The sequence below is a fragment of the Lepus europaeus genome, chromosome 13 (assembly GCF_033115175.1).
Source record: "Lepus europaeus isolate LE1 chromosome 13, mLepTim1.pri, whole genome shotgun sequence".
Taxonomy (NCBI): domain Eukaryota; kingdom Metazoa; phylum Chordata; class Mammalia; order Lagomorpha; family Leporidae; genus Lepus; species Lepus europaeus.
Genome location: NC_084839.1, coordinates 10363052 through 10378547, shown reverse-complemented (window position 1 = coordinate 10378547; position 15496 = coordinate 10363052).

Sequence of the window (15496 nt, the reverse complement as noted above, 5' to 3'; positions counted from 1 at the left end):
TATATCTTATTATATTACATAATCTATATAATATAATATATAATTCAATATATTATATATAATATTATATGATATATAATTATATTATATTATTATTATTTATATTATTATATATTTATATTATATTATTATTATATTATATTATATTATTATATCATATATAATAAAATATATAATTATATATTATTATATAATATAATTATATATCATATAATATTATATATTATGTATTACATATAATAACATAACTTTATATAATATATAGTAATGATATTTAATATACTTAAAGTGAGGATGCCCCCCTCAATCATTCTCACATCATTTTGCCCAGAGGAACTCATCCTTGCTTCAAAGAAAGAGAAGAGGGCCACTCACAGAGAAGCATGCTCCAAGGGGCCATGATCTCTGACAGGTTAATGAACCAGCCAGGCCTGCATATTTCTATGCTTCTTTTACATGAAGGAACTAATGTTTTTCTTGTTCAAACTTTACATTATGGCTTGCATAACATATGAAATAATATAAAAGTCTAAATTTGAAAAAGAAAGTAGGAATGAACACAAAATCATTTAAAGTAATTTAGGAAAATGAATTTACATTAGTTCTCTCCTCCTATATAATAAATTGTCCCTCAACATTGATTTTTCCCATGCCTGAAAAATCAGGGATTTGGGCCAGGCTGAGCTTGACATCTCTCATTCAAGGTCTTCCGTGAGGTTAAATGGAGAATTCCTCCGGGCTCAGTCACATCTGAAGCAGAAAGCAACTGTTCCAAGCCCATTGTCCTGGTGGGTAGTGACATTTGCTCCTTCTCAGGGTTTTGAACTGACAGCCTGTGCTCCTCACTGGCTATTACCAGGAATCTTTTCTCAGCCATAGGCCAGGTCCACCTCTCTATACAACATAGCAGCTCCCTCCCTTCAGAGCAAGCCAGAGAGTGTGAGTGTGCCTTTTTAACCTAATCCTGTCCATCTCTTTGCTATATTATCTTTATTCAAAGCAAGTCACAGGCCCACCCAACACTCACTGGGAGGTAATTACACAAGAGTATAAATACTAGGAGATAGGTGCCATCTGATCATCTTATATGTTGCCTACAATAAGAATTAATGATGTTGAAAACTATGAAATATGCAGCAAACAGAATGAATCCGGTAGAATACGTACAAGTATTAGACAGGATACATTGTTGAAAGAATTTGAAATTGAATTTCTAAGCAAAATTGTCACCAAGTAAATGAAATATGAAGACTAATTACTATTATACAGTATTTGAAAATACTTTCCATTGTAATTGTTACCAGGACTACTGTACTCATGATTCAGCTTCAATAGGATAGCTACACTCTTATTTATGTAGTTACAGGACATAGGTAAAAATTTAAACACCCCAATACTTTCTTAAAACAAGCCTTCTTTGCGACAATAAACTGACAAAAGTATTTTCTTAAATGAAAACAGAATAGTTTTTGCAACTATGATAGTAATGATTTTAAATGAAGAATAAAGTGCTATCCAAAAGAATCAAGTGCATTGTAGGCAGAGCAACACACCATGGCCAAGTGGAGTTTATTCTGGTAATCCTCTAGTAAATGAGAGAAAGTTGATGTGATTGTAACAACAGATGAGAGACTCAAAGCATAATAAAAACTAATGAAAGCTATCATTAGTTATTATCCTAAAAGGTATAACACTAAAACCACTTGAATTAAAGTTAAGAACTAGATACGCACTATCACCATTTTTATTCAAGCCATGTCTGTTGGTTTCCAGAATAAAACTTGAAAATAAAATCTCTTAGAAAACAATTCTTTTTGTCTATGAATTTACGTGTACTAGAAAATCCAGATTTTTCTGCTAAAAATTGTTTAATATAAAAAATCAATAGCTAATCTATTTTCTAGTAAAACACTCAGAAAGAAAATTAGGGAAAATATTTCATTCCCTAATAACCTAAATTATATGCCAGCTACAAATAATTTTTAAGGTACAAAGTCCCAAATGAAAAAAAAAATATTGATGAACTCCAGCTCTGAACCACAGAAATGATATGGCCCTCGTGTTAAGACAACTGAATAGGATATTTTAACAAGATTAATAAATAAATTCAATTCAGAGCCAATTAGTACCTCAAAACAATAGCTTGGCATTGCAAACAATATTCTCGTTTCAAATGGAATAACGACTGCCTAAATATAGACAAAACTGTTCAGAAACTCTTAAAGAGGGAGAACTTACTTTAGCAAGAATTAAAATACTTTTAAAATACTGAGGTCAGGGATGAGTATTTAACACAGCTATTAAGACATTAATGGGGACTCCCTCACCCCTTATCAGATTGGCTGCTTCAAGTCCTAACTCCGCCAGTCCCCATTCAGTTTTCTTTCAATGCAGAGTTTAGAAGGCAGCAGTACTGACACAAGTACTTGGATCCATGCCACGCACATTGGAGACCTAGATTGGGTTCTAGGTTCTTGGCTTCAGCCAGGCCTAGCGGTGGCTGTTACAGACATTTGGGGAGTGAACAAGAAGAAAGGACATCTCACTGCCTCTTTCTTTGTATGCCTCTGTTCCCTTCTGTTTCTCTCTCTTTGAAATTAAACAAATAATAATTAAAATATAAAAATACTTAGGTTAAATCACTGTCTTATTTGTAAAAGAATAGACAGACCAGATATAATAACTGATAAAGTACAGTAATCATGAGAATTTAAAATAACAATTTCCTTATTCAGAGTGCAAAAAGTAATATAGGAAAAAACTTGATAAATTATTTTAATAAATTGGATGCTAATTTTAACAGTTAGAAATAATTTCATAAATATAATTTAAAATCCTTTAAAAACTATAGATACTATGAATATCATCGAGAAATAAAGGAGAAACTATTATTCAAATAATTCAGAAGATTTAAAAGAGAATATATATATATAATTTAAACTACATTAAAATTAAAAACCTTTCAGTGACAATTTGTATTGTGATTAAAAAGAGTTGACAGACAATATTGACAATGTTTTTTAAAGTGAAATGTACATAGAAAATTAATGTATGTGACATACAAAAAGCTTTTATAAATCTACAAAAGAATACAGATAACATGCAAAATGGCTAAAATAAAAAAGCCAAAGCTAAGAGAGCATATCAAAATGGCCAATATAGATTGGAGAAAATGACCCAAATCTCTAATATGTGGGTAAAGTCAAACCTAATTAACATTTCCCCTGTTATTTTATACTTAAAAGGTTAGTAAAAATGTGAAAGTTTGCAATGCCCAGTATTTCCAAGACTGCAGCAAGCGATCCCTTCACAAATTGTGACAGTTTGAATTGTTAACAGCTTTTACACAGCAGTCTGTCAATGTCCACAAGCATACAGAGTAAGCATTTCTTTTGACACTACAATTCTACTTGTAGGACTCCATTCCACAGGATCAAAACACAAATGTGTCAAGATACACATAACAAGATGCAGGAACTTCACATAATACGACCTCATTTCAAACACAGGCAAGGAGTAGTGCTTTTATGAACTGCCAAGACTGTAACATATATACACCATCTCCAGGTAGCATTTACAGGATTACTTCAAAGTTGTCATGGACAATACATGTCTGAAAAAAACTCTGCATAGACTTCAGCAAAAATCTTGTACCAAATAAACTTTTCTTTTAATTTTCTTTTTTAATGAATTTTTTTAGAGAGTAACCTAAGAAAACCAAGTAATTTGCCAGCGCCGTGGCTGAATAGGCTGATCCTCCGCCTTGCGGTGCCGGCACACCAGGTTCTAGTCCCGGTCGGGGTGCCGGATTCTGTCCCGGTTGCCCCTCTTCCAGGCCAGCTCTCTGCTGTGGCCCGGGAGTGCAGTGGAGGATGGCCCAAGTGGTTGGGTCCTGCACCCCATGGGAGACCAGGATAAACACCTGGCTCCTGCCTTTGGATCAGCGCCATGCGCCGGCCACAGCGCGCTGGCCGCGGCGGCCATTGAAGGGTGAACCAACGGCAAAAGGAAGCCTTTCTCTCTGTCTCTCTCTCTCTCTCTCTCTCACTGTCCACTCTGCCTGTCAAAAAAAAAAAAAAGAAAAAGAAAAAGAAAAAGAAAGAAAGGAAGAAAGAAAGAAAGAAAGAAAGAAAGAAAGAAAGAAAGAAAGCAAAGTAATTCAAACCAAGTCAACAAATTAAGGTTAATTTTTGACATAAATTGTCAGATTTATAGTGAGGGTAGAGTTTTCAAGTGGAAAGAAATAGTGAAGGTCACAATTTCACTCATAGTCAAAAATGTAAAATGATAATAAAAACAGTGTGTACACTATGATCACGATAGGGCCTGAATACAATTAAGTATAGGCAAAATTAAATGAGACACAAATATGGATATGTACAGATAACTAATGTGATGGATTCGAATTGGCTCCAAGGTATAGTCACCCAGAAAGAAAAATCAGTTAAGCAACCACAATTTATGAAATTTGAGATTTGCTTCAGCTGCCTAACAGCTATCATTGCTGTTACTGAGAGAAGCATACTTGCTTGCATACCACTAATATTTCATTTTTTATAACTTTTATTTAATGAATATAAATTTCCAGTGTACAGCTTATGGATTACAATGGCTTCCCCCTCCCATAACTTCCCTCCCACCCACAACCCTCCCCTCTCCCGCTCCCTCTCCCCTTCCATTCACATCAAGATTCATTTTCAATTCTCTTTATATACAGAAGATCAATCTAGTATAAAGATTTCAACAGTTTGCACCCACATAGAAACACAAAGTGAAATATATTGTTTGAGTACTAGTTATAGCATTAAATCAAAATGTACAGTACATTAAGGACAGAGATCCCACATGAGGAGCAAGTGCACAGTGGCTCCTGTTGTTGACCCAACAAATTGACACTCTAGTTTATGGCGCCAGTAACCACCCTAGGCTGTCATCATGAGTTGCCAAGGCTATGGAAGCCTTCCAAGTTTTCCGACTCTGCTCATATTTAGACAAGGTCATAAAAGAGTGAGGATAGTAACCAATGATCCTAAGAGTGGCATTTACCAGGTTTGAACAATTATACAGCATTAAGTGGGGAAGAGGACCATCAGTACACACAGGTTGGGAGTAGAGCCATTGGTGGTAGAGTAGAGGTTATGATTACAAAGGAATGAGGCCCAAGTGCGCTAGACAGGGTATTTCATTTTTTAATTGGACCATTTCAGAATCCAATATTAGCACTGAAATGTTTGATTTAGTCATAAAGAAAGGCCCTTTTGCTTGTCTTTCATTTGCCTTTCAAATGTTGAGGAAATTCTGGGAAATAAGACACACTGCTCAAGAACAGAGACAGGGTGAGCATTCAAGCATGGATGAGAATTGTCCAATTTCAGTACCCAGGACAGCGTTGAGCCCAGCTGGTCTGGATGCTCTGTGTGCTTCCAGATCAGTCACATGACACCGCAGGGCTGTTTTAGCCACAAGGTGGTTAACGCCTTCCCAAGAATTTATTAACAAATTACTATTTTGTGTTCAGTGTTTCTTCACCTTTGAAGACAAGAAAACCCATACTTTTAGGCAAGAAAAGGGACACGCACTGACATTAGCATTCATAGATAATTAGGAACAGAACATTTCTTGAAGATTTTTTCCACACAACAAGGGAAAAGAAATCTGTTTATCTATATTGGAACATCCATTCTCACTCTACTTTCTGCAAAAGTGGCATGAGCTGAGTGATCTAATTTGGCAAGGTAGCGGCAGAAGCAAAAAATGAAAGCAGTATAACACGCATCGAGTATGGAGTTTCCCGCACGGCAGCCTTACCAGTGAGTGTTTTACAATGATGTCACTTTCAGTCTTAGCCCTCGCAGTGATGTGGATCTGTGTGCATTAACCGGCTCATTTTACAAATGATTACAAGCCTAAGGAGAGTGATTTGTTCAAGGCACACAGAGGCAAGGGGATCAGCCTGGATTAAAACACAGCTGCTGGAATTTCACCTGCCCTGCAGTTTCCTTGTGAAGACCTGGAGGGGTGGGATTGGGAGAGGTGTGTTACAGAAGTATGGGAAGGGTGGAGTGAAGACAGGTGACACAAGTTGTGAGCATTTTCACTGAGCAGACTCCGCTCCAACACAGCACTAAAATGCAAGAGTATCTTTTTTTTTTTTTTATCCACAGAAACCTTCCATACCAACAATATCTGACTTTTTAAGTTGAAGTGGAGCTGAGATGAATTTCATATTTTACATGAAATGAGTTTTGCTTCATTGAAAGCACTTTTCTTAGGCAATCCTGTTCTTATCTCATAACAGCACATGAATTGTAGATCTTCACAACACCGATGAGCTTGTGAGGCTCAGATGGGATTAGAGTTTCAGGAGCTACACAGTTAGTAACAAACTAGGCCTCAGAACCCTGTAAGTGATGGAGTCCGAATCTTTGTCTTTGTGAAAGATGATCCTTTCCCTAGAGAGAGGTGCACTTGCTAAAGTCTCATGATCAGTTAGAGCTGACGACGGACCCTAGCTGTCTTACCTTACTTCACTATAACCAGCAGCAAAATGATTGTTTCACTCACCAGTGCCACGGGACCTTGCTCTGGGACACATGTTTCAGAAGGGATACTCAGAACTTCCTTTCTCTTCATCTCTCTCTCCCCCTATGCATCAAGAGTCTGACCTCTCAAAAAGAAGCACCTTTCGACTTCCCCGGCCCCCACTCTGTTGCTCCGTTGGGACCGGGGAACCTCACCCAGGAGCGGAATCCCAATAAAAGCCTGTAAATTAATTGATTTGTCTGCCTGGGAAGATTTGTTACATGCAGGACACCTGGCAGATGGCGCCGAAACCCGGGAGCTGAGGTTGCGAGCCTCCCCTTTCTGGGTTCGAGGCCCCCTCACTCCTTGAACCTGTCTGGTGCCCCAGGCTGACTATGGACCACACTCGACCAACTGTAAGTAATTCCTCCTTTGCTCTCCCTCCCTCCTCTGCGTTGGCCCAGTCTCTGTGATCTCCGGCTAGCTCTCTGTCTGGACAGAGACCTCCAAATCATGCACACGTGGGCTCTGTTCTCCGCTGTTTAGCCTCCCAGTGGCTGTGGAGACGTCCCGCCGCTGGCTTGGCCCCGTAGAGGACTGACCTCTAATCCGTCTGCTGAAGTCCGGGACAGGGGACGCCTAGACCAAATTTCAGTAGATCCGGGCTACCAGGAAGACCATGGGATCTGGCCAATCTTGAGGGTGGGATTCAAAATGCCCCCTGGCCTGCCTCCTAAAGAACTTGAAGAAACGGGGACTGGCCCAGGACCTACGGCCTAAACGCCTAATCTACTCCACCCAGGCATGGCCTAATTACCTTGACAATTTCTGCCGCAGGGAGAGAAAATGGTCAGAGGTCCCATATGTCCAGGCTTTCTGTGACCTCCGCTCCCATCCTAACCCCTTCTCCTCTACTTTCCTCTGCCTGCTCCACAGCCCAGGTCTTGCTGGCCAAGATCGGGCCCCCACCTCTTAAAGACACCTCTTCTGTGTTACTGCCAAACTCTCCACCCTCCATCTTTTCAGACCCTCAGGAGTTCCTGGGGACCCCACAGCTAGCCAGGAACCTCCCACCCCCATATGCGCATTCTTCCACCCTGCCCCACCCCATGTCCTGCCTCTCCCCGCCGCCATTGCTGGAAGCCAGGTAGCCACATGGCCCAACCACTGTTGTCAAGCTCCACCCCCATTCTAATAGGATGCTCCTGCTTCCTTGGCTGCCCTCCGGCAAAGTTTTAAAAGGACCTGTTCCTGAACACGTGGCTTTCTAGTGACCTCCTCTGGTCTCCTTTCTCTTCTCTCTTCTCTTGCTCTCTCTTCTCTCCTCACTAGCTCCTCTCCTATCTTGTCTCTCTCTTACACTCTCCTTCTCTCTCTTTTTTTCCCTTCTTTACCCCACCCCTCAGGTCTGCTGGGTTTTAGGTCAAGTGCCTAAGCCCCACGTGGCCAGCGGAATATGACATCATGGGCCTAAGGTGTTATTACGAAAAATGCAACCTTATTTAAAAATGTCTTAATTTTGAGATTTTTAACAGGCTATTTCAAAACATAAAGCAAGGAAATTGGCAGATGGAAAACATCACAAGTACAGAAATGTGCATTTGGTAAGGAAGGCTAAAAAGAAAGAATTATTTTGAATAAAGAAAGGACAGGTTTGTAGGATTAACTTCATCCTGATGGCTAGTTTACTCTAGACTGGCATAGAAATGATGGAATGTTTCATGTAAGTTGAAGAGGGTGTGTGGAAGTCACAGAAGTTTAAGAAATAAATCTTGGATCTTAATGAGAAAGCCACAGAGGCCTAAAGAGTTAAATGTTATGTAAAATCCTACAGATGCTTTCAAAAATGCTATGTGAAGTAAGCAAGTGCGTCTTGTTGAGTTTATAATAAGTTTATAATTTTAAACGTGGCAACTGAAAGTCTTTTGTCATCCACAGTTTTATATATCAGATTTGCTGCTCATAAAACTGAAGCATTGTTGGTTCTGTACTTAGCTGTCCTCCTATAGGTTCTGATGGATTTTTTCCAGCCACATCTATTGTATTCAGTACTTTGGGATGGTGCTGTAAACAGATGAAGCCAATAATGTATTACAGGTACCAACTGAAAGTATGGTTAGCTGAGGTTACTAAGAGCAGAAAGTAATTCAAATCAATTGGTAAATTAAAAAACAGTTAAAGTTTAATTGAAACTGCTATATTTGTTATCTAATGATTGAAACTGCTTTCTAAATTTTCATTTGATATTACTGTTGTCACTAAGTGATCTGGGACTTGAGCACCCCCTTGACTTGTATCCTCTGGTCTGCTTTAACAAAAATCAGGAGGAAAAGAAAGCTGGGCATCAGAAATGGAAAAATAGGTGGCAGCCTATTAATGGCTGTTCTGTACAGTGATCTGCCCTCAAGGAGACCCAAGGCCAGTCCACTGCAGTGGCTTTCAATGTGGTAAGCCTGGGCTTCAGCAGAAGTCAGTTTGTAAAGAGCCCTAGCAGCTCTGCCAGCCAAGAGTTGGATCACTGGAAATGGACCTGCCCTGGAGTCGAAGGACATCAGGTCAGAGCCACGCATCTTATTGACTCTAAGCTGAAAAACCCCTCACTCAGACCAGCTTCCAAAGTGACCACCGCCGCTGAGAGGAGACGGCCAAGTAGGGTCAGCAACACTGCAGGCAGAACTGTAAATTTCCTGTTAGAGATGCCACCTGCCTTCATCTAGCCAGCTCTCCTCCCAGGCCAGCCAAGTAATGAAAGTCAACAGAGTGCCTTCCCCTAGGAGGTTCACACCTCCCTTAGGATGTACCCCATGTGAAGAGATAGATAGGTCTGGGCCTCTTAACTTACAAGGCCTAAAGCCCAACAGATTATTACCAAGCCCCTTCTGTCAGGTTCTATTTGCCTCTCAATCAGAAAACTTAATTGTAGCTTAGACAGCACCTTTCTTAGCTCCTCTAATAATGACTCTGTCCTTTGTTCTAGACCCTGTCTAGCGCACTTGGGCCTCATTCCTTTGTAATCATAGCCTCTACTCTAACATCAATGACTCTACTCCCAACCTGTGTGTACTGATGGTCCTCTCCTCCACTTAATGTTGTATGATTATTCAGAATTTCTCTACAGACAAACCTCTCTACCTGCAAAAGTTGAGTGGCCTTTCTCCTGGTCTCGTCTGGGATCAGATTTAAACCACACCTATCAAACTGTCCCCACAAGGGTCCAGAGACCCCCCTCATTTCCTCTCCTCTATGAAATCCTTTCATTACCTGGTTAATGTCACCCTTAGGATCATTGGTTGCTATTCTCATCCTGACTTGTATACTACAGTGTCTGTTTAAGTGTTTACAGCAGGTGATAATGGAATGAACCAAGGCCTTCAGCAACCAGGTGGTCAACCAGATGCTTCTCCATCCATACATGCCTGTCCCTGCAGAGCCCCAAGATACCCTCAGCGCGCCCCTGTAGACAACGTCCCCAGTCAGCAGGAAGTAGCTAGAGAGACTCATCGTCGCCCCCTTTCCTATCATCAAAAGGTCGGGATGGTAGCTTTGGGATCCGCAAGGAGGGAAGGCCTACACTTCCAGGAATGGAGAGGCCTATTTCCAGGGAAGAAAGTCCTTGTCAAGGTCACCACGGGTGCCTAAAGGTCAACCAATGAGGATCAGACCCACCTCAACCTTTAACTCCCATGCCCTGAATCTATAAAAGGAGCTCTCCCAATCTCTGACGCACAACTTCCTCAGTCCCTGCTCTGTTGCTCTGTTGGGACCAAAGAACCTCACCCGGGAGCGGAATCCCAATAAAAGCCTGTGAATTAAAAAAAAAAAAAGAAGCACCTTTCCCCATCTGGTCTGGGGCCAAGACTAAGCTTCTAGACGCAAATGGCCTGAACTCTGAACTTATAGTCAGGACCTGTCCCCTTCTCATTCCTTCTAAGTCCTGGAGCACACCTGGGTGCGCTCACAGTAGGGACGGCAGATGAGAGTTTGGCAGTGAGAACTAGGGACAGGCCAGTCTCCTCATAGTACAGGATGGAGACAGGGAATGGGAAAGAAAGGGACAGGGGCTGAAGGCCAGGATGTCCGTTCTATCTTTGCCTCTCAGATTATAAGGGTAGGCTTACCACTGTCAAGAGCAAGGTACCATCTCAGGTGTGGAAGTAACAGCATAAGCTGCACCTGCTATGTACGAGAAAAAGATTGCAGGACAGTCCTTCAATGGTCTTGCACTGATACAGTCCTGTCCTCCCTCATTCCCCTAACCCCAGTAGTTCTCAGGAATCACTACAGAATGCACAACAATAGCAGTATTCTGAGAAAAACGGGTCTTGGCCAGAACAACCCAAGCTTTTCTCTGCTTTCCCCTCCTCCTTAGAAACAGGGAACATTTCAGCCATGATAGTTGTCCCCAGGGTATAAAACCCCAAATGGAGGCTTTCTAGGGTCCCTCTGCTGCCGTCCAATCAAAACCCATCCAGGTGAGGTTTCATCTTCCCTGGGGAACTCTCCTAAGCCTTATAGGCCTGGTTTACAAGCAACCTTAGGCTTTTCTTGACCCTTGATGCTTATCTGTAAGGAACAAACCCCTCTTTATAATGTGGTGTGGAAGGGTTCTGTTTCATAAGATTAAGAATGTTGGTGACCATTGCTCAGTGAACCAGCTACACAGGCTTCTCTGTAAGCCATCATATTTCTCTAAAGTCTTGTCTTCTATTCCAATAATAACCTGATTTTAAAAATATGTGTATTTAATTTATTTGAAAGGTGGAGTTACAGACAGAGAAGAGGCAAAAAAAAAAAAAAAATAGTCCATCCACCGGCTCACTCCTCAGCAGATGCAATGGCCAGGGCTGGGCCAGACATAATCCACAAACCAGAAAATTCATCTGGGTCTCCCATGTGAATAGCAGGGACCCAAGTACTTGGGCCATCTTCTACTGCTTTCCCTGGTCCAATAGCGGGGAGTTGGATTGTAAGCAGAGTAGCTAGAACTCGAACCAGTGCTGATACAGGATATCAGCCTGGTGGGTGGCAGCTTAACCTGCTGTGCCACAACCCCAGCCCCACCATGGTGTTTTTGTAGCTATCATAAACTTATCATACTATAGATATTGTTCTCTTTCTTCATAAGCATTTCTTCCACTAGATTGTGAGCTCCTAAAGAATGATCCTTCTAATTATTTCTACTTCTACATTGGTAAGGCAGTTTTAACTTACATCAGACACTCTATAAATGCATATTGAATGGTAAACTGTATTAGAAATACATGTGTGTGGTTTGGATTTAATAACTCACAATAGCAATGTCATGTTCTAATTGATTTTCCATTGTGCATACATAAGATACACTAGCAGGTGTTCTATTTTGACACTGTGACCAAATAAACCAGTAGAACCTAGAAGTTCTTTTATAGCAATTACAGCCCTATTATTTGCCTGTGGAACTTCTCACTTAAAGGAGAATAACTGTTTTGGCCTTAGATGGACTCAATGTTTGTTTTCCTCCAAAACTGATAAGTTGAAGAAACCCAACTCCAACATGAGGGTATTTAGACATGGCCCCTTCAGGATAATTAGTACTGCATGGTGGAAGATGGACCTTCAAGTCGGGATTTGGGTTTTTGAAGAAGCTATGTGTATCATACACATGAGCTAGGACAAGACAGGTGAGAAAACGGCAAGAGAGCAGCTATCATTAAGAAGGCAGGAAGACAGTCCACTCCAGAAACCAACATGGTATCTGGGACTCTACGCCTTCATAACTTTGAGAAAATGCATTTCCCTTTTCCAAACCACCCAGCCGATGATATTTAGTTACAGCTGTCCAAGCAGAGTAGGACAGCAGGTTCTTTGCATTTTGATAAATATGATAAAAAGACATTACATTTGACAAATAGATTTTATCTGGGGTCCGGTGTTGTGGCATAGTGGGTAAGGCCACCACCAGCAATGCCGACATCCCATATGTGTTCTGGTTCATGTCCCAGTGATCCACTTCCAATACAGCTCTCCGTTAATGACTTGAGAAAGGCAACAGATGTTGGCCCAAATGCTTGGGCCACTTACCACCCACATGGGACACCAAGGTGAAGTTTCTAGCTCCTACCATTGGCCTGGCCCAGCCCTGGCTATCCAGCCATTTGGGGAGTGAATTAGCAGATGGAAAATATCTCTCTCTCTCTCTCTCTCTCTCTCTCTCTCTCTCTCTCTTTGTAGCTCTTTCAAACAAATAAATAAATAAATCTTAAAAATGAGATTGTACTTGATGTCAGACATTAATACAAATGTTTGTTTATCCCAATTAAATGGTAATTGTTGACATCTAAAGACTGAGAACTTACAAACACCCTTTGGAGTTTGCTGTGTTTCTGGTCATTTCTATTAAAAATATGTCAATGATCATTTTAGACATGTAGAAGAATTCAATTCTTTATAAATATTGCATGCTATTTAGAATTTCATGACCACAGACCATAAACATATTTTTGGCTAGCCTAGTAAATTTCAGAAACTCACCAAATGGTCATCAATGAGCAGGGCTGGGCAAAAACTTGCTTAGATGTGAACCTGAGGAGGTCAGGACATATCAAAGAGCATGGAACCACTTCTATGTCTTTTCATGTCAGGTAATCCTAATTAGGCTTGACAACATGCCTAAGATGTGTAGTTACTGATTTGGGCTCTTTGGGTAAAAGGCCGCCTACTTCATCTCATAGGAGAGACTCCAGTGTTCCCAGTTGGGCTTTGGCAAATCTATGTAAAATGATGAAAACTAAAATTATGAAAAAAATGTGGCAAGCACTTGACATAGAAGTTAAAATGCATTTCAGGGCTTGATTCTGTGGGATAACAGATAAAACTGCCGCCTACAGCACAGATATCCCATTTGTAACAGAATAGGATCCTGGCTGTTGCACTTATGATATAGCTCTGTGTATTTGCACCTGAGAAAGCAGTGGAAGATGGCTCCAGTACTTGGACTCCTGAATCTACTACATAGGAGACTCCAATGAATCTCCTGGCTCATGGCTTTGGCCTAGCCCAGCTCCAGCCATTGTGGCCATTTGAGGAGTGAATCTGCAGATGGAACATCTCTCTCTTTCTCTACTCCTACTCTCCCTCTCTGTAATTCTGCCTTTCAAAAAATAAATTCATCTTTAAAAAACAATAAAATAAAAATGTCATTTCAAGCACCCATATCCTGTATCCTATATATGAGTGCCAGGGTTTGAGTCTGAGGTCTACTCCCAGTTCCAATATCCTACTAATGTACCACTTAGAAGTAGCAGGTGATAGATCAAATGGTCAGGTCCCTTCCATTCACACGGAATGCTCATATTGAGTTCCTATATCCTGGTTTTGGTCTGGCCCAGCGCTGGTTATCATGTGCATTTTGAAGTGAATCAGTGGATGGGAGATCTCTTTCTATCTTTCCCTCTTTCTCTCCCTCTCCCTCTGCATTTCAACTAATTAACATATATTGCTGAAGCATATTAATGAAATCAGGGCTTTGTGTTTTCCATTTTGATTTTTCCTAAGTCAAATAATGTCCTTTCTGAGGATTCAGTCTCAGAGCATAACAATCTCAAAATATCCCACTCCCAGGAGTTATTTTAATGTTTCTTTCTCTGACAAAGAATTTACCAGTTTTAAGTATTTCCAAATGTAGACTGCAATGGAAAAGTTTCCTCCTGTATAGAAACATTTAATGTGTATTTGGATAAATGGGAGTCCAATAGTTGGCTTTGAATTCTTTAAAATTTTCCTTGTAAACTTTAACATGCACATAAATAATTCAGGGAACTTGCAAAATGCAGATTTTACTTCTGCTGGTCTGGAATGGGGCCAGAGATTCTGAAAAGAAAAAAAGTAAAATTTCAAGATGAAGTTTCTGTCTGTTTCGTACTAAAATTGTGCTTGATTAGTTAAATACAATGATGGAATTGTTCTTAAGAAAAGAAGAGTCAAATTAAACACACAATCAAATTCAAATAAAATATTAGCAGTAGTGCCAAAACTCATTTCAGGAATAACATTCTGCAAAACCCAATCTGGACTTAGGTGATGCCTTAGCTTTCCAAAGTTTCGTTCCTAGACTTCACAGAAGCACTGCTTGGGAGAGGAGTTTGCAGGTAGAAGAGGTGTCAGAACTGCTGCATTCAGTGACACTGTGATGTCAAATGGTCCCCAGGCCACTTCCCTGTGCAAGTCCCAAGGAATGTGCTAAGCTCCAGAGGAGCTTGGGGGAAGAGTGTATTGTATGTCACGCCACATGGATGCTCACAGCTCTGAAATTGTCAATTTCTACATTTATTGTGTTGATTTGGGAGGGGGGATTCTAAATGAAACACATTATATGATTACAATTTCCAAATGATATAGTTTAAAAAAGGAAATGAGGTTTTCTTTTATTTTCTGTTTGAGAGAGAGAGAGAGAGAAAGAGAGAGAGAGAGAGAGGCAGAAAGCAAGGCAACTTCCATCTGCTGGCTCATTCCCCAAATGCTGATCATGGTATAGGCTGGGCAGAAATCAAGGTCTGAGAACGTAATCCAGGTCTCCCTGCATGGGTGGTAAGAAATCAGTTACTTAGGCCATCACCACTGTCTCCCAAGTCCACATTAGCAGGAACTGCAGGTGAGTAGTGAACTGAGGAACTCTGTAATTGGATGCAGGCATCTTATCTGATTTCCTAGGAGGTAAGCTAACCACCTGCTCTGAGTTTTTCTTTTCGATTCAAACTGTAGAAAATGATTTTAAGACACACACCACATTCCCTCACACCATCTGATTTCAGCACCTTGAATGATTTTGGTCTTCACAAAATGCCTTCTGGTTTCTCTAGACCCATGGGCTGGTATGGCCTGGGAGTATATGTTCAGAGACTGTTAGTGGGCAACCCAATAGCAAGTCTTTCCTGTGTCCATCATGATGTGTCCTGTGTTAATTCAAGGCAGTGGTGTGCATGCTAAAAAATGATAT